The sequence below is a fragment of the Pinus tabuliformis genome, chromosome Q (assembly GCF_031772625.1).
Source record: "Pinus tabuliformis cultivar Carrire ecotype Pingquan chromosome Q, CPIR1, whole genome shotgun sequence".
Taxonomy (NCBI): domain Eukaryota; kingdom Viridiplantae; phylum Streptophyta; class Pinopsida; order Pinales; family Pinaceae; genus Pinus; species Pinus tabuliformis.
This window is the reverse complement of record NC_142296.1, coordinates 574,043,293-574,064,024: the sequence shown is the minus strand read 5'-3', so window position 1 is coordinate 574,064,024 and position 20,732 is coordinate 574,043,293.

The following is a 20,732-nucleotide window of genomic DNA, read 5'->3' as shown; positions in this document are numbered from 1 at the left end:
ATGTGGTTGATATATGTGAAGGATTCATAAACATAACCAAAAAATTTATTACAACACTAAGAATGTCTTACTAATCGACACATTTACTTGATTAACCATGTATAAAAAGGTTATCGGTCAACTTTAACTTAAGGAAAAAAATAATTATAAATGAATGCTATTAATAATAATAAGGAACTTATGATGAATAATTTATTAGAATTGGAATAATATCAAATCCCTAGAAAATTTATGGGTAGAGAGTCACACAAATCAAATTTTTTAAATTTATTAAAAATAATGGACCATTTTGCTAAATAAAATTTTCTTTTATATAAAAGAATGCTATAAATAATAATGAGGAAGTTATCATGGAGGAACTTATTAGAATTGGAATCATCTCACACCCCTAGCAAATTAGCTACCCTAAGCCCGAATCTAAATTTTTAACTTCATTAAAAGTCAATGCATCCTAACAAACTCTTTAATACACTAAAGTCTATGATAAGAATTAAGACTAAGCATATGCCAAACATATTCTTTTGAGAATCGATCTATGCCCTCAATTAAAAAAATAAAAAAAAGAGCCAACATATCTTTTATTTTATTTCTTGAGAGTAATTTTAAAATATAAAAATGAATTTCATTATACAATTTGAGAATATTACATTTTAATTGTGTTGAAACATTTTTATTATTATAATTAAGTTATAGTATGAGAACATATTGTTGTGGGATAAGATTAATTTATAGTTTAAAAAGTAAGAATGATAATAATATTAAATATTTCTTTTGTCTAATTACTAGTACAACCACTTTAAAAATATTAATGTTGTTGATATAACCGAAGTCTTTATAAATATAACAAAAAAAAACTATTGCAACACGAAGAATGCCTTATCAATGCACACATTTACCTGATTAACCATATATAAAAAGGTTATGTGTCAACTCTAACTTGAGAAAGATATAATTACACATCTTATTGTAAAATGAACCATTTTGCTAAATAAAATTTTCTTATATATAAATGAATGTTATTAATAATAATGAGGAAATTATCATGGAATAATTTATATAATTGGAATAATCTCAAATCCCTAGGAAATTGGTGGGTGGGGAGCCACAAATCTAATTTTTTTAATTTATGAAAATCCAATGCAACCTAAGAAACTCTAACACACTACAACATTAAGACAAAGGATACGCTAAGCATATTCCCTTGAAAATAAATATAGGCCATCAATTAAAAAAATAAAATAAAAAAGTGAAAAGATCATCACCCACCTTAAGTTGAAATAAAAAAATATTCTTAACCATGGATATTCATCCCCACTTTACCATGGATATTACTAGCAATTGCACCAAATGTTGCAAAAAAAACTCAGTAAGGCATAAATTGAAGAAGAATTATACCATATAAAACATCATTGAAAATAAAAATTCTGGAGGATTACAGATTCTAGAGAGTACTCCCTAAATTTTCATCCTTTCTGAAGGGGATTATTGAGAGAAATCACTATATATTGCTAAAGGCATAATATAAAACATCATTGAAAAGAAAATTTATGGATGATTATAGATTCTAGAGAGTACTCCCTAAATTTTGATCCTTTCTGAAGGGGATTATTGAGAGAAATCACTATATATTTCTAGAGGGCTCTTGCCATATATCATATACATTTGTTACACAATGCATGGAAACAAGTTGCATCCAAATTTCATAAAAAGATATATCAGGGTTTTACAAATTATCGGGGTGGGGTTCTCCATATTTTATCTCACTACACTAACCCTAGTATGTTTGGAATGGCCATGAGATCTTTAAGTATGTTGCTAAAAAATTGCGCAAAATTCATGAACTAATTTGCGACCAATTCCTTTGACAAGATTGCCAATGGTTGAACTAAAATAAAAGGACATATAACTCCACTAAAACAGGCAACAAAATGCAATTTAGTTTTTTGGATTAAAAATGCAAATGACGTTATTGCATCATTTCATCATCGTTACTAATACAATGGTATAAGTGAATAAATCCTCATAGAAATGTAGAGAATTCATTTAATTAAAGAAACTTAATGGGAAAACGCCTACTAGACCATTAGACCTTCAATTCTCACATGAGAGGAGTTGATGTCCCCAACCCACCGTCCCCTGCAAATTTTGGGTACTCTCTAGCCATCCTGCAGATGAGTCCCCTATCCCTCCCCTTCACTCATCCTTAAAATCACTGCAACATAGATGCAAACATTACACAAGGTAGCAAGGTTATACTTGATGTGACAACTCTCACTAACATAAACAGTAATTACTAGGGATCTTGCACAGTAGTATAACTCTCTGACATGTGATCTAGATTTTCATGCATTAGCCAAGGCTTGGTAGTCAAGTTTCCAAAACAGATGCAGAAATTAATTTAGCATCTATGATTGAAAGAATGGAAGTGCAAAGAGAACCTTTGGGAGAAAAATGAGAAAATTACCTATAAAGTTTAAACTATAGAATGTAGAGTGGTTACTAACAATGTGTTCATTGACATGATTGGGAAAATTATTTGAATTGAAGTTAATGATCAAGATTCAAAACTCAATTCAACCATCCAAGGAAATAAATAATGTATGTGGTACCAGACAAAGTTATCAAAACCAGAACTGAAAAAGCCAAAATATCACACTAGACTGGAACCAGGAATAAAACTAGTTTGAAAAACCGCTTGACTTCAAATACATGAAAAAGGAGAAATTTTTCATAAGATAACATATATATGCCTGTATGTCACATAAGTCCAAAACATTTGATTCCAAATATGCAAATCTTTCTCAAGTATTTAGCATGTAAGGGTAAAAATAAGCTTACTTGAATTAGACGTTATCACATCGCAAAGAAAGGTGTTGTAACTTGTTATTCTATAGAAAATTATAATCTTAATCTTGTAAAACAAATTTTAAAGATGTTAGCTTATTTAATTACTTATGTTAGAAGACTAATGTAAAATATTTCAAATGCATTATCATATTTAATTCTAACATCAAATACTATTTCTACAAATTACATACTGCATTCGAGTGAATTCATCAGGATTATTTCTATCAATTACATAGTAACATACTACATTCGAGTGGATTCTTTAGGCTAGAGTGTTGTAGAGAATTGTAAATGGATTCACTATAGATTCTAGAGAGTACTCCCTAAATTTTGATCCTTTAAGAGGTATTATTGAGAGAAAACACTATATATTTCTAGAGGGCTCTCCCCATATATCATATGCATTTGTTAAAGAATGCATGGAAACAAGTTGTATCCAGATTTCATAAAAGGATATATCAGGGTTTTGTTAATTATCAAGGTGGGGTTTTCCATATTTTATCTCACTACACTAACCCTGGTCTATTTGGAATGGCCACGAGGTGTTTAAGTATGCAGTTAAGAAATTGCACCAAATTCATGAACTGATTTACTACCAAATCCTTCGATAGGATTGCAAATAGTTGAATTGAAATAAAAGGACATATAACTGCATTGAAACATGCCACAAAATGCAATTAAGTTTTTTGGATTAAAAATGCAAATGATGTTATTGCATCATTTCATCATTGTTTACTAATACAATGGTATAAGTGAATCAATCCTCAGAGAAATGTAGAGAATTATTTTAATTAAAGTAGATTAATGGGAAAATGTCTACCAAACCATTAGACCTTCAATTCTCACATGAGAGGAGCTGTTGTCCCCAACCCACCATCCCCTGAAAAATTTGGGTATGCTCTAGCCATCCAGGGGATGAGTCCCTTGTTCTTGCCCTTCAATCATCCTGAAAATCACTGCAACATAGATGCAAATGTTACACAAAATAGCAAGATTATACCTGATGAGACAAATCTCAGTAACAAAAATAGGATTTACCCAAGATCCTGCACATCTTATAAGTAAAATTATGTTCACGGTATACAATTGGTTGACTAAGGATATCTTCCAGGAACTCCTCTCTTTAATGAGAACTGAAATGAATCAATTGAGGATGCCATTCCTAAGACCTTAATTATCTGCCCATTCAAGATTAACATACCTATGTATCTGGATTCAATGGTCAAGGTTAACAACTGAATCCACGCAAATAGCAACTGGGTATCTATATGGATGTATTTGGTAACCAAACACATTGTACAATTCAATATGTTTTAAATATGGTACAACAATTGACATGTTTTTATTTGATCAAACTATCAATGTCCAGAGGAGCTTATTTATGCATGAACATATTGTTGTCATGAAAAGAAACACAACATTCAAAGATATGTTCATTTTTTATTTTTACTCGATGAATATAGAGAATTTGCATCAGAGGACATGTGCAATTCACCTTGATGAACAATAGAAATATAATTTTGGGTCCCTGGAACAATGGAATATCCCCCATACAGGTATCCTAAGTAAAGGATGAGAGAGAAAGAATAGGAAAATAATTATTGGACATGTATCATATAGTGCCTACTAAAATCTCGTTCATCTATCTAGTAGTGTGATAGCTTAGTTTGGACTCTGGAGAGCATCAAACTTCAAAATCAAAAGGTTGCATGTTCTATTCACAATCACCACATTGCAGATTTTGTAATTCATTCTTAAAAATGTTTGTTGAACTGAATAGATAAATGAAGGCAATCCCAGGAATTACTATGACAAAAGAAAATCTTATTCTATATGCCAAACTGTAGCACTCAAACATGCATTTGTCAAATACTTGTAACAGAAGGTGAAACTCAATGACTTCATCAGTAACTTAAGTTTGTCTACAATTGATTCTTTCAGTGTATTTCCATTTATCCCAACATTATTGTGTCAAAAGACACAAGATATTTAGAATCAAATTGTGATCAAGGATCCTGAACCCTGACTATTTTCTCAATCATCCTGGGCTGGCTCTGTTTCACTCTTTATTTCTTGAATTTCACTCTTTCTTCCTTGACTAGCCAACTCCCAAGAATGTGACTCAGTTTAGAGAACTTGATAGAATATCCAATTTATATAGGAAGTTTTGTCAAGGGTTTTGGAAGCATCATGACACACCCTTATTGATCCTACCAATAAGGATCGATTTAAATGGACAGAGGGGGTAGAGGTTCTACCTTCTTATCTATACAAACAATAACACTCAAGAAGGCATCTATCAAATACTTGTAACCGAAGGTGAAAATACAAGACTTCATTAGTAACTTAAGATTGTCTATAATTATTTCTCTCAATATATTCATTTATCCCAACATTATTGTGGCAAAAGACACAAGAAATTTAGAATGAAAAACTTTTAGTTTCTCTTCCTATCATATTATTATCAAGGAACCTGAAGCCTAACAATTTTCTTAATCATCCAGGGTTGGCTCTGTTTCACTCTTTATTTCTTGAATTTCACTCCTTATTCTTTGACTAGCCAATTCCTAAGAACGTGATTGTCAGTCATTTGAGAGAACCTGATAGAATATACATTTTATATAGGAAGTTTTGTCAAGGCTTTTGAGGATTGATTGAAATGGATGAAGGCCACAAAGGGGCTACCTTCGGACAAATGAAAAAGTCTAAGCCCTGTATTTGCACTACCAGAGTTCTCGCAGACTTTTAAAGTGAAATATGACACTTTGAGCACCGACATGAACAATGTGGTCATGGAAATTCAACAACCTATTGCCTTTCAAAGGAGAAATTGACAGACAAGGAGAAGTTGTTAGGAATCTATGACAAGGAAATGTTGGCCCTTATGCATGTTGTGAAAAAATTCAATCCACATTTATTGGGACAACACTTCAAAATTTGAACGGATCATGAAACTTTGAAGTATTCAGTATCTCAGTGGAATTTTAGTGAACAAGTAGGAAAGTAAACTACAAGGTTTTTACTTTGAAATTCAATACAAGAAAGGCATAAATAATGCTTCAGCAGATTTCTTATCTATGCAATATGAGTTTCATGCCATATCTATGGTAGAACTGGGATGGAGAAAAAAATTATTAGCTAAATATGCAAATATTCAAAGGATAAGAGAGTTGTTGATATGCTACAAAACTCAAAAAGGACCCACAACAAAGGCAATGGGTATACACTTTCAAGCAACCTCTTTTTTTTTATATATGAATTGCACATATCTAGTACAAAAATCTAGATTTTAAGAAGGCAATGATAAAAGAATGCCATTCCTCACCTACTACTGGCCAATTATGGTAAGCTGCAAGACATAGTGAATTGGGTCTGTCTTGAGTTAATTCTAAATAGCGATGTATCAAGGTATTCAAGATCCATCCTATCTTGCTTCATTCAAATTCATCAATTGATACTTGGGCAAGCCCCTACGAAAATCAGTTAAAGTAGATTAATGGGAAAATGTTTGCCAGACCATTAGACCTTCAATTCTCACATGAGAGGAGCTGTTGTCCCCAATCCACTGTCCCTCTAAAAATTTGGTATGCTCTAGCCGTCCATGGATGACTCCCTTGTACCTGCCCTTCAATCATCTTGAAAATCACTGCAACATAGATGAAAATTTTACACAAAATAACAAGATTATACTTGATGAGAGAAATCTCAATAATAGAAATAGGATTTACCCGATATCCTACACATCTTATCAGTAAAATTATGCTCATGGTATACAATTGGCTGACTAATGTCTTCTTCGAGGAACTCCTCTCTTTAATCAGAACTGAAATGAATCAATTGAGGATGCCATGCCTAAAACCCTAATTATCAACCCATTCAAGATTGACAAACCTCTGTATCTATATTCAAAGGTTAAGGTTAACAACTGAATCCACGCAAACAAAAAATGGGTATCCATATGGATGGATTTGGGAACCAAACACATTCTACAATTCAATATGTTTTAAATATGGTACGACAATTGAGCTTTTTTTATTTGATCAAACTATCAATGTAAAGAGGAGCTTATTTATTCATGATGGCATTGCGCTCATGAAAAGAAACACAACATTCAAAGATATATTCATTGTTTATTTTTACCCGATTAATATAGAGCATTTGCATCAAAGGACATGTGCAATTCACCTTTATGAACAATAGAAATATAATTTTGGGTCCCTGGAAAAGTGGAATATCCCCCATATAGGTATCATTAGTAAAAGATGAGAGATAAAGATTAGGACAATAATTATTGGACATGTATCATATAGTGCCTACTAAAATCTTCTTTATTTATCTAGTAGTGTGATAGCTCAGTTTGGACTCTAGAGAGCATCAGACTGAAAATCAGAAGGTTACATGTTCTATTCACAATCATCACATTGCAGATTTTGTGATTAATTCTTCAAAAAGTTTGTTGAACTAAATAGATAAATGAAGGCAATCCCAGGAATTACTATGACAAAAGAAAATCTTATTCTACATGCCAAACTATAACACTCAAACAGGTATTTGTCAAATACTTGTAACAGAAGGTGAAACTCAGTGACTTCATCAGTAGCTTATGTGTGTTTACAATTGTTTCTTCCAATGTATTTCCATTTATCCCAACATTATTATGGTAAAGGACACAAGATATTTAGAATCAAATTGTGATCAAGGAGATTAAACCCTGACTATTTTCTTGATCATCTTGGGTTGGCTCTGTTTCACTCTTTATTTCTTGAATTTCAATCTTTATTCCTTGACTAGCCAGCTCCCAAGAATGTGACTCAGTTCAGAGAACTTGATAGAATATCCAATTTTTATAGGAAGTTTTATCAAGGGTTTTGGAAGAATCATGACACATCCTCACTGATCCTACCAATAAGGATTGATTTAAATGGACAGAGGGGGTAGAGGGGATACCTTCTTATTTGTGAAACTGTAACACTCAAGCAGGCATCTGCCAATTACTTGTAATAGAAGGTGAAACTACAAGACTTCATTAGTAAGTTAAGTTTGTTTATAATTATTTCTCTTGGTATATTCATTTATCCCAACATTATTGTGTAAAAAGACACAAGACATTTAGAATGAAAAACCATTAGTTTTTCTTCCTATCAAATTGTGATCAAGGAACTTGAAGCCTAACAATTTTCTTAATCATCTAGGGCTAGATTTCTTTCACTCTTTATTTCTTGAATTTCACTCCTTATTTTTTGAATGGCCAACTCCCAAGAAAGTGACTTTGATTCATTTGAGAGAACTATATAGAATATACATTTTATATAGGAAGTTTTGTCAAGGGCTTTGAGGATTTATTTCAATGGATGGAGGCCACAGAGGGGCTACCTTGTGAAAAATGAAAAAGGCACAGCCCTGTGTTTTCACTACCAGACTTCTCACATACTTTTGAAGTGAAATATGATGCTTTGAGTACTGACATGAACAATGTGGTCATGGAAATTCAGCAGCCTATTGCCTTTCAAAGTAGAAATTGACAGACAAGGAGAAGTTGTTATGCGTCTATGATAAGGAAATGTTGGCCCTTATTCATGTTGTGAAAAACTTCAAGACACATTTATTGGGACAACACTTCAGAATTTGAATAGATCATGAAAAATTTAAGTATTCAATATCCTAGTGTAATTTTAGTGAACAAGTAGGAAAGTAAACTACAACATTTTTACTTTGAAATTCAGTACAAAAAAGACATAAATATTGCTTCAACAGATTTCTTATCTATGCAATCTGAGTTGCATGCCATATCTAAGGTAGCACTTGGATGGAGAAAAAAAGTATTAGCTGAATATGAAAATATTTAAAGGATGAGATAGGTCATGATATGCTACAAACACTAGCCAATAAAGGGACTAAATTATAATACACTAACCCTCGCCAATAACACTCACGATACTAATGGCCCTTGTAACTTGCCTAACATAACTATAATAAACCACTAGAGTTTTCCTAATTCGAGCAAGAAATTAACAAAGAAATGTACACATAAAGAATATTGGTAAGAATATGAATCCAAATACTAGGAGCAGGAGGAATAAGGCCAGTACTATGAATGTGGATTTGGTTAAAGCAAATAGAGAACGATGGTCAGCTACCAACCTTATGACCTTCATTGCGATGCCCACGCTTCGAGCTGTGGCGATGAGACCAGTGGGCTACATACCTCAAAATGGTTGGATGCAAGTGACCCACCCTGACTGCTCCCTAATGTCAAGCAACTTTACATTATAATTGGGTGCGCAGTAGGTCATCATCTCAATAAAAATATTCTCACGATTGGCATTAAACGAACGAGAATGGCCAGGTTCATCTGAATATTTTCTGGCATGACGCAAAATATGAGAGGGCTGCCCATATGCTACAAAAGTCAAGACATGAGGGGGTCTTCACTTTGAAATTCAATACAAGAAGGGAATGAGAGGGTTTTTATTTTGAAATTCAATACAAAAAGGGTGTAAATAATCCTCCAAGTCAGTGCTTATGTCACTGCGGCCTCCTCTTTATTGCCATATTTGACTTGAATTATTTCATTCCTCTTTTCTGGAAGAGCATTGGAGAGCCAATCTTTAAAGCTACAAAATCCAATGGATTCTTTCCCAAGGCTTCTATGGTTTTCCTAGCGGAAGCTTCCTTCTGCTCTATTGTGATATTTTTTTAACAAAATTTCAACTCTCCACCGATATAATATTTAAAAATAAAATTTTGATACATAAACAATAAAACTATTCACCGAATATTTAATATCAATAAATTTTCTACTTCCAACTTAATTACAATTTAACTAATTTTCTATTTGCCATTCAACTGCACCATCTATATCGAGTAATTAGTTGACGAAATATCAAATTACAAAATCAGATATTCAGTGCGTATTTCTCGACGTACACGAAAAAAACAGACAAGGCCGATGCTAGTCTGCCCTAATGGAGGGGCATAGTTCGGAAGGTCAAACCCGAAGAAGGTAGCGAAGCGCGCAGACAAAAACAACCTATCAGTTAATAAGTCGTCTTGTACTTTTTCATAAGCGGGGACAGCACTGGATTATGAACTTTTTTTTAGTATTTAATCTTTTATTACTTATTTCTATTTCTATATGTCATTGTTAAAGATGAAATTGAAAAATGTTTAAATATCAAGTTTTGTCGATTAATGTAAAAGCTGCGACTCATGTTATTTTTGTGAATTAGTGTTTTGTCTCCTTTGCCGGTTAACAAGAGAGTGCGGATCTAACAGTAATCCATGAGAGAAAAGAGAGAAATAATTTGTCCTTTGGTTTGAACTATAAAGCACGTCACGTTACAGTGGTATTTAGAGCGTTATAACACTCATAGGCTTAGCATAGAGCCGCGTTAGAAGTGAAAAAAATTATCCACCTCTCGAAACATGCGGATCAAACAAGTTATCCGCAGCGTAGGAGGAGTAACGCTGGAATTTGTCGTCGTGCAATGCGTTAGTCTCATGCATTCATCAAGAGAAGCGCGTTAGCATAAATAATTGGTGGATGTTTCAAAAGAGTCGTTTTGGTCACCTGAGTAGTTCTTTTTGGAAGGTCACGAAAGTTATAAAAGGTCACGATATTTTTTCAAGGTCAAATTCAAGTGGTGCTTTTAATACATGAGGTTTACATAATTTTTTTTTTAAAGGTGTGGCCAAAACGTTTTTAATTGAAGTTTTCAAAAAGCGTTTTCGAAAGTGTTTTTGGAAAACATTTTGTTTTAATGTTTTTTTTAATTAAAAAAAAAAATCATAAAATTTGGGATTTTTTTATTAGAAGGAAATGTTTTTATAGAGTTTTTATTGGGAAGAGAATTTAGGGTTTTGTAAAGTCCTTTAAATATTTGGTTTTTTTTGTCAAGATTGTAAAACCATATTTTTTTTCAACGGGGATATAGAAGACAACCTCATACAATCAACGAAGCAGTTATAAAACAGAGGAATGACCATAGTCATGCATTGCAAAGCGTCACTGAAGCATATGAAGAAAATAAATCGAAAAGAAGAGGCAAAGATCATTGCCATGGTTAGAGAGGATCAAGCAGTAGCTGAGGAACTGAGAAGTCTATCAGAAGACAAAGAAGAAATCAAGGGTGATTGGTGTAGCTTTGATCTGCTACCACCTCTTATGTTGACAGGTAAATATTTTGATCATTGGGTTATCAAGATGTTAACTTTTCTTTGAGCTAAAGAGTTAATTGAGTATGAGCCTTATAACCCATATGATGAAGTATGCAATGTTTTAGCATTGAATTTTATAAAACATGCATTGGATGAGAATTGTTTGTGCAAGGTAGAAAAAGCTATCACTTGCAAGGAAGCATGGAAGTTCCTAGAGGCAGAGTTTGGTGCAAGGGAGAGTGACATACAATAGTAGATTATGTCACAAGCAAAGAAGTCAGCTGCAAATCTGAGAATATGTGATCAAGACTCTGAGAGGAAAACAGAGCTTAGAGAATCTCACCCAAAAGTGGATGATGGTTGTTAAGACCATAAAATTGAAACCCATTATGCAAGCATGCATATGGATAAAGAAGATGCAACAAAGATTGCAAAGAGAGAAGCATGAGCCTCTGTGTGTGAAACATAGCAAGAGAAAATAAATTCTTAAGGACTCCACTGTAATGTGGTTGATGCAGATAATGGTCAATCCCACTGTGATGGGACACATGGGGATGATGACTACAAAGTTAGATGTGAATTGGTGAATCCAACCACAATTAATTGATTTAATGAAGTTGAAATTGTCAATGAAATTAACAATGAGTACATGCATGCTTGGATATCTCACCATAGTGTAAATGAACATTATGTTGATGATATGTGTGGTTTCTTTTTGAAACACGAATTGATTGTGGCAATATGGTAAGGACAATTTTTTATGAAGCATTCAAAGCTGAAGCTGGCACTATAGCAACAAGATATGAAGCAGTTGGAATTGCTTATGAAACAATACATGATCTAGCAATAGTTGATGATCAAGAACAGGATGAAGTGATTAAAGAGTTTGTGATGGGAATATCCACTAACAACATAATAGTGGAACACAACCTCCATGCAGTTGAGAAGAAGGCAGATGTAGAGTAAGAAGCTCTCACTAAAGACAGTCATATTAAAGGTGTTTTTAACATTGTTTTTGAATATGCGGGTGTTCAAAATAGCGTAGGCAAAGAAGTTGAAAGCAAGGTTGTTAATAAGTTTGATGAAGATTTGAAGCTCATTCAAGAATGGATTTAGAAAACAATAGAACAAATTGATTCAAGTCTTAAAGTAAGAGTTGGAATAAAAGAATTGAATGAAATGGTGAATATTGATCTTGAGTGTGTAGACTATAGGAAAAAAATAGCAGTACCTGATGATGAAAGTGAAAAGAATGATATGAAAGACAAATATGAATGCATTGAAACCATCTTTCAACAATGGACTCGAGAAGAGAAAAGATTATTCTATCAAGAAATATGGGAGAAAGAAACTCACGAATATGAAGCGCAATAAGTAGAGAAAATAAGACAGTTTGAAGATGCAATGTTGTGGTAGCAGTCCATGGTTGAATGAATATTTGAAGAGGAAGATGTAGTAGACAAGATCTAATAGTGTTTCAGTACAAATTCAAGAAAAGTCAAAGAAAAATTGCAGCAATAGCAAGTACAAGAATATGGAGCCTGCAACAAGAAAGCATAATAGAGAATGAAGCAATTTCGAGGACATAAAATTTGGAAAAAGAGAAAAAGAGAAATTGTGAATGTCTTGAGTCATTGTAAGCCTAGATGAGATATAGACCAGCATGCATGTTTGAGTGATAATTGATCCAATTTCTATTGTAAGCCTAGCAGGCATAGTTGAGTCATATTGATTCATGTTGAGTGATAAGGTCCTCCCACATGAGAAGTTGGCTAAAATTAGAGAGTGAGTTAACTAAGTGTTGAGGGTTCAGTGTTGAGTCAAGTGGAGTTAAGTGATAAACGAATTTTAGTGTGTGGTTTCATGTGGTTGCATTTCAAGTTATTTTAGGTGAGTTGCTAGTCGAAAAGGTTTAAATACCCTTCACTGGGCTCATTGTAAGTATCAAGTTTTGTGTGATCAACAGAAGAGCCACAACTCATGTTATTTGTGTGAATTAGTGTTTTGTCTCCTCCGTCTTTCCAACAAAAATTGCAGCATGATTCCATGATTGTGTACAATGTCTGATTCCATATATTAAATTCACATTATATTTGTGAAATGTACAAAAAGAAATCTACAATAGGAAAGACCAGGAAGTAATTGAATAAATAGATAATAATATTGTAATGACAGTAATAAATAAATAAATTAAATATAAGCATAGATATTTCATAACTGTTGTTATGGTCCTTATGTACTTCCACTTATAATAAGTGGTAAACTATGTAACTGGTGATAATACATGGTCATACAATTTACTGTATGTAAAAAAATATAATCGCAAGTACTATTTCCTCAATATAAACTATCACATGTAGATAACTAAATATAATTCCAATTCCAACTCTGAGTTAATGTGATGAGTTTTTAATAATTATTGTGATACACTAACTAATAGTAAATTACCAAAATTTAAAATTGAGTTGAGTGCCTCTAACCTATAAGAATTAATTCTGACCTTAGAATTAGTAGTTTGATTAGTTTGATCAATTGTAATATTACAGGAAAATATTTGTAACTCATTTTGCTAGGAATAAATTCATTCATTCTTTATATCTTAAATAAAACATATAATCATGAATCCCAATCTTAGAATTAGTAATTTGCCTAAAGTTATAATATTGCATGGTAATATTTATAACTCAAGTTACTAGAAATAAATTCATTCATGCTTTATATCTTAAAAAACATATGATAATAAAAGATATTACTTCAATATTTTCGTATTGAAAGACTTTTATAATTATATTGTATTACTAATCCTGTTTCTAATTGCTGAACACGATTTGGGGTTAAAATAGATTGTGAAAAATATATTGCGCAGGAAATTTAACGTAATGATTACCAGGAAAAAACAATGACTGTAAAATAATTTCATTGGATACCATGACTAATTTGTTAAGGGTTGTCAAAGATATTTTTTTTGGGTAGAAATTGTTGAGAGTATTTTTCTCGATAAATCACTGAGAAACAATGCATCCAATATCTCTTAAAAAAAAAAAAATACATTCAAAAATTTTTGGGCAGAAATTGTTGAGAGTATTTTTCTCGATAAATCACTGAGAAACAATGCATCCAATATCTCTTAAAAAAAAAAATACATTCAAAACACACTGGAATGTTCTTTACAAATACAATCAAAACACACTTAGAAATATAAACTACACTTTCATGCATAAACTGAATTAGTATTTAACCGTTTTTTACACATATCTCCTACAATTGTATCTATTGTACATGGAACTTGTGTATAAAATATTTAACACACAACGATTATGCTAATTATCTATAAATTTATGTTAATTAATAAAGCACAAGACTCTGCGAGTGGTAAACACGATGGCCATAATTGGATGGTATTTTTCGCTCAAACAAACTTGAAGGAGAAGGATTTTCAATTATTATTTTCAGTGTTGGAAAAAAAACATAAAAACACACTAGTAACGATGGATCCTAATTCGGATTTCGCTATGTTGCTAGTGGAGATTGCCCTTGGAAGCATGGAAATAATTCTACACGAATAACTACTTATGAATTATTCAAATTTGAAACGTAATAAATCACGGAAGTTTAACTTTGAAAAATTAAAATTAAAATAACAAAAAATAAGATCATATTATAGTTGGTTTGGGTGGCAATGTAAAAGGTTAAGTGCCACACCATGAATAATTAAAAAAGGCTTGAAGTAACTAAAAATTCACATTTTGAATAATTCAAAAAATCATTGTCGCTGTTGGGAATTGGATAATCCAACGCTCCCCATTAATGGCGGTGTCAAAGGATAATTCAACACTCCTCGTGTGTTTTGTGGCATGTGCTTAACACTAGCGATGTGTCTATTTACTAACACTTATGGGTTTTCGTGTAACCGCAATCGTAACTCCAACAAGTGGTATCAGAGCCAAAGGTCTCCAGTTCGAAACACACTTGGCTCGCGTTAAGGGGGCAGATCCTTGGGAATTGGACAATCCAATGCTCCCCATTAATGGCGGCGTAGAAGGATAATTCAATGGTCCTCGTGTTTTTCGTGGCATGTGCTTAACGCTAGCGATGTGTCTGTGTACTAACACCTGCGGGCGTTGGTGTAACGGCAATTGTGACTCCAACAGTTGCAACGAATAACCCACCTTGTACTTATTCATTTTTCTGATAATTCATTTTGTATAGCAATTAAGCCTGCGACCTATAAAGGTTCAGAATGGAATAACATTGGTTGGCTGGCTAACACTCCTTTTAACTCAATTTGTTTCTTTTCACAGGCCTAAAGGCCACATTTCACTGTTTTTCCATCCAATCTGTTTGCCTGATATTTCTTTGGGTTTCTCATTTATGCTTTTCCAATAAATGAAAAAGTAGAAGCACAATGCTTTTAGGTGTCATGATACTACCCAAGTGCTTACTACTAGGAGGGGAAACTGTATTGGGTGAATGGTTTGTGTAGGAATAATTTCGATCCATGCGCTAATCTCTTAATGGCTCAATTCTCAATGAATTCAATCTAGCAATGTCTATAGGCAATAATATGTAGGGTCACACCTGAAGGGCAACTCTGGTTGATAAAGAGAGACATTCAAGTTAAGGAGGTTGAGTCATTCATGCTAGTCACGAAGTCTCATTCACGCAAATTAGGGTTAGTGTGAGGGTGTACCCCATTATAGCTCCTTCCTACACCCACACCATGTTGAGAACACAGGAAATGAAAGATACCCCTTCAATGGATGACCGTCATAGTAAGGATTAAGCCCTTAATTTGAAGTGGGAAAGATCTTAGGATAAATGGTGTGAATGGAGGTAGTGGGTGGTACATGTCCAGAAGAAATAGAATAAATCAGGCTTCTAGATGGAGAATGTATAGTCTATGTCTAATTAGTGAAAGAAATTTTTGTTTGGCGATGGTACCTAAGCTATCTTGCTTAGAGAAGTTGTGCCTTTTTTCGATTCCTCTAAGAGATGGATGCTTGCTCGAAGTCTTAACAAGTCCCATGACAACCTATTCATGGGAAGTAATTATAGAAAGGGTTTGGCTAGATAATGGAGGGAGGAAATGTTGATTTTTGTGTAACTGTTAAGTGCAAAGCCAAATTCATGTAGGATTCTAGATCCTTCTACACCGCCATTAGTTTCTAGAACTCCATGCAGGATTCTAGATCCTTCTACACTGCCATTAGCTTCTAGATCTCCATCTAAATCACATGCAGAATTCTAGATCCTTCTTCAGCCTCTATAAATTTGTAATTTCTCTCGCCAAGGAAGGCAAGCCAAGGTCTAGGCCTATTTTATAATGCTAGGTGATTTATGTTCTTCATTGATTGTTTTATCTATTCCTCTATTTTTGATTGAGTAATCTTGTTGTCTCTCCATTTGCCTATGTCTGAAATTATTCTTTGCTATTGTCGTCTAAGTCTCTGAGTATAAATCTTCTATGTGTATATGTATTCTCTAAACTATCAACTGGTATCAGAGCTAGGGTTGAATATCCACCGTGCAAGTCGCTTAGTTCCATTGCCTTACTCTGGTAGCGTTCATTAAAACGTTGGTTGTTACCTCTGGAGCTGTTGAAGGATCTGTCCAGGAAATCAGAAATCGCTGCAAAGAAGAGAGTCTAGGAAAATGATCTATTCAGGAAATAGGTGAGGAACTAGCTGAGGAATGTTAAGACAGTTGTTGCAAGAAATAAAAAGGTCGTGGACATATGGTGAAACATGTCATGAAGCCTAAAATGTGGAGTGCGTAAGTTGTTTACGTGGAGTTCATAATTTTTTTTCATAAATCTTGCACGTATACAAACCAACATATGTATGTGTGAAATGTAAAAATGTTAAAACATTATATATGTTTTTTATATTTATATAATTATATGTTGGAATTTTGAAAAGTATATTTTAAAAAGGAGTAGGAATTTTGAAAAGGGTATTTTAAAAGGAGGAAGGCCATTATTACTAAATTTTAAAGAGTAATAATTAAAGTTTTATTTTTAAGTGGAGTTTTTGTTTTTGGGCATCAATATATTGAAAATGGATACAATATTAAAGATATGGAGAAGTTGAGTAGGGCTAATTTTTCCCTATGGAAATCACATATGGAGGATATACTAATTTTGAAGTATCAGTATTTGCCGATTGAGGGCACAACAAAGAAACCCTCATCGATGGAAAATGAAGAATGGAATAAGCTAGATAGAAATATGACTGCAACAATCCACCAATATCTAGCAAAGAATGTGTATTTCAATGTGTTCGGAGAAAGGACGACTGAAGGATTATGGAAGAAGCTCCATGAGCTATATGAGAAGAACACGACATCAAACAAAGTGTTCTTGATGAAGAAGCTTTATAATCTAAAAATGAAGGAGGGTGCTTCAATTGCTAAGCATTTGAATGCATTTAATATTATTACTAATCAGCTTTCCTCTGTTAAAATTATTTTAGATGATGAAATTAGAGCCATTTTGCTAATGTGTTCTATGCCAGACAACCGAGAAAATTTAGTTGTAGCTATGAGCACTTCAACAACTGGAGGGACCCTGAAGTTTGATGATGTCAAAAATAGTTTAATAAATGAGGAACTTCGATGCAAGTCAATTGCAAAAAACTAGGGAGGAGAAGCTCTAGCTCTAGCTGATCATGATAGGAGAATGGATCGAGGTCAGCAAGGGTGATAAAGATCAAGAGGCTGCTCAAAATCAGGGGGAGGCAGGATCATTTGCTTTCACTATGGAAAACCAGGTCACATGAAGAAAGAATGTTGATTCTGGAAGAAAGGACAAAAGATCAGAGACCGTCTAGTACAAATCACAAGTCATCCAACACAAATGAGGGTGAGACTACTGCTGTAGCCACGGATGGTGATGTGTTGTTTACTGTTTCAGTAGAGGATGCATGTGTATATACATCTAGCAGTAGATTTGATTGGATCCTTGACTCTGGGGCATTTGGCCATGTAACCCCATGCAAAGATAGTTTTGTTTCATATAGTCCTAGTGATTATGGTAGTGTGCATTTGGGGAATAATCATTTTTGCAGTATTATTGGAGTGGGAGATGTCCAGATCAAGATGAAAGATGGACAAGATATATTGTTGAAATAGGTCAGGTATGTACTAGAAATGCACATGAGTTTAATCTCTATGGGACGACTGGATGATGAAGGCTATTCCATAAGCTTTGGAAAAGGAGGTTGGAAAATTAGCAAAGGAGCGTTGGTTGTGACCAAAGGACCCAAGACAAGAACATTATACACATTGAAGACATTGATAGAAAACTCAAATTTGGCTGCTATCACAAAAGAAGGAAAGTCAACAGATCTGTGGCATTAGTTTTTGGGTCACATGAGCGAGAAGGGCTTAAAAATATTTGTTGGTAAAAATTTATTGCCAAGTTTGAAATCCTACAATCTTGATCTTTGTGAGAATTGTATATATGGTAGACAAAGAAGGGTTTCATTCCTTAGAGGTGGCCATGAAAGAAAGAAAAATGTGTTAGAATTGGTACACTCAGATGTGTTTGGGCCTGTTAACGTCAAATCATTAGGAGGAGAATCATATTTTGTAACATTTGTAGATGATGCATCCAGGAAGGTTTGGGCATATCCTATGAAAAATAAAAGCGAAGTGTTTGGAATATTTCAAAAATTCTCTATTGTTGTTGAAAGAGAGACTAACAAATTGCTGAAGTGTTTAAGAATAGAGAATGGTGGAGAATATTGCTCAAATGCATTTGAGGAATATTGTAACAGGTTTGGCATAAAGCATGAGAAGACTGTGCCTAGTAATCCTCAATAGAATGGTGTCGCAGAAAGGATGAATCGCACCATTATGGAAAAGGTACGAAGTATGTTGTCCAATTCCGGTTTGGAGAAGAATTTTTGGGCTGAAGTAGTCAGGATTGCTTGCTACCTCATAAATAGATCTCCAACTACAACCTTGGATGGTAGTATCCCTGAAGATGTTTGGACTGGTAAGAATTTGAATTATTCTCACTTGAAAAACTTTGGATGCGAAGCATTTGTACATATTCCCAAATAAAATAGAACTTAGCTAGACGATAAATCTATGAAATTCATTTTTTTGGGATATGTGGATGAAGGTTTTGGTTATCGTGTATGGGATCCAGTCAAACATAAAATTATTAGAAGCAAGATGTTATATTTAATGACTCAGAAATGTTCAAGAGGATTGTAGGTGAGTTCGAGGTCAAGAAGGTTATTGATAGGTTTGAAGAGCAGTAGGAAAACATAACACCAATACAAGAAAATGAATAGCAATTCAGGAACATGAAGAACAACAAGTGGAAAATGATGAACAACAAGAAGAAGGAATCTTGCAGGAACCTTTACAGGAGATTCAACCTGATAATTCACCACCACAGTTGGTTCACTGATCTTCTAGGCCTCATAAGCCTTCACAAAGGTATCATCCTTCAAACTATATTTTGTTGACTGATGAAGGTGAGCCTAATTGTTTTCAAGAAGCCTATAAAGTTGAGCACAGTGAAGAATGTAAGAAAGCAATGGAAGAAGAAATGAACTCTTTGCTAGAAAATAAAACTTGGGAGTTGGTAAAACTCCCAAAAGGTAGAAAGGCTCTACAAAACAAATGGGTTTACAGGATTAAGCATGAAGGTGACGAAAAGAAGGAGAGGTATAAAGCAAGGCTGGTGGTGAAAGGTTTTTCCCAAAAAGAAGGTATTGACTTCACTGAAATTTTCTCACCTATTGTTAAAATGTCATCCATTAGAGTCATTCTTGGTCTAGTTGCTGCTTTAGACTTGCAATGTGAACAGTTAGATGTAAAAACTGCTTTCCTTCATGGTGAATTGGAGGAAGAAATTTATATGGAGTAGCTAGAAGGCTTCATAGAAAAAGAAAAAGAAGACCTTGTTTGCAGGTTGAAGAAGAGTCTCTATGGGTTGAAACAGGCACCTCGACAATGGTACAAGAAATTTGATTCATTCATGTTGGAACATGGTTTCAGAGGTTGGAAGTTGACCATTGTGTCTATATCAAGAGGTATGATCAACGAAACTATATCATATTATTTTTATATGTGGATGACATGTTGATTATTGGGCATGATAAGAATAAGATCAATAGGTTGAAGAAAGATTTTGGTAGCAAATTTGCAATGAAGGATTTGGGACCAACACAACAGATATTGGGCATGCGGATTATGCGTGACAGGAAAAAAAAAAGGTTGTGGCTATCACAAGAAAAATATATCAAGAAGGTGCTTCACAATTTTAATATGAAGGATGCCAAGCTAGTTGGTACACCCCTTGCATCCCACTTCAAGATGAGTACTGAATTATGTCCTAGTGATGACAAGGAGAAAGAAGAGATGAGAAGGATTCCTTATGCTTCAGTGGTTGGTAGCTTGATGTATGCCATGGTATGTACACGACTAGACATTGCATATTCATTGGGAGTAGTGAGTAAGTTCCTTGCTAATCTAGGCAAGCAACATTGGCAAGCAGTAAAATGGATTTCGAGGTATCTCAAGGGTACTAGTCATTATTGTTTATGTTTTGGTCATGATGAGACTGTGCTTGAAGGACTTACAGATGTGGATATGGTTGGAGATATGGACACCAGAAAGTCCATTACAGGTTATTTGTATACATTTGCAGGTGCAACATCATCTTGGGTGTCAAGGCGACAAAGAATAGTAGCCCTTTCTACAACAGAAGTAGA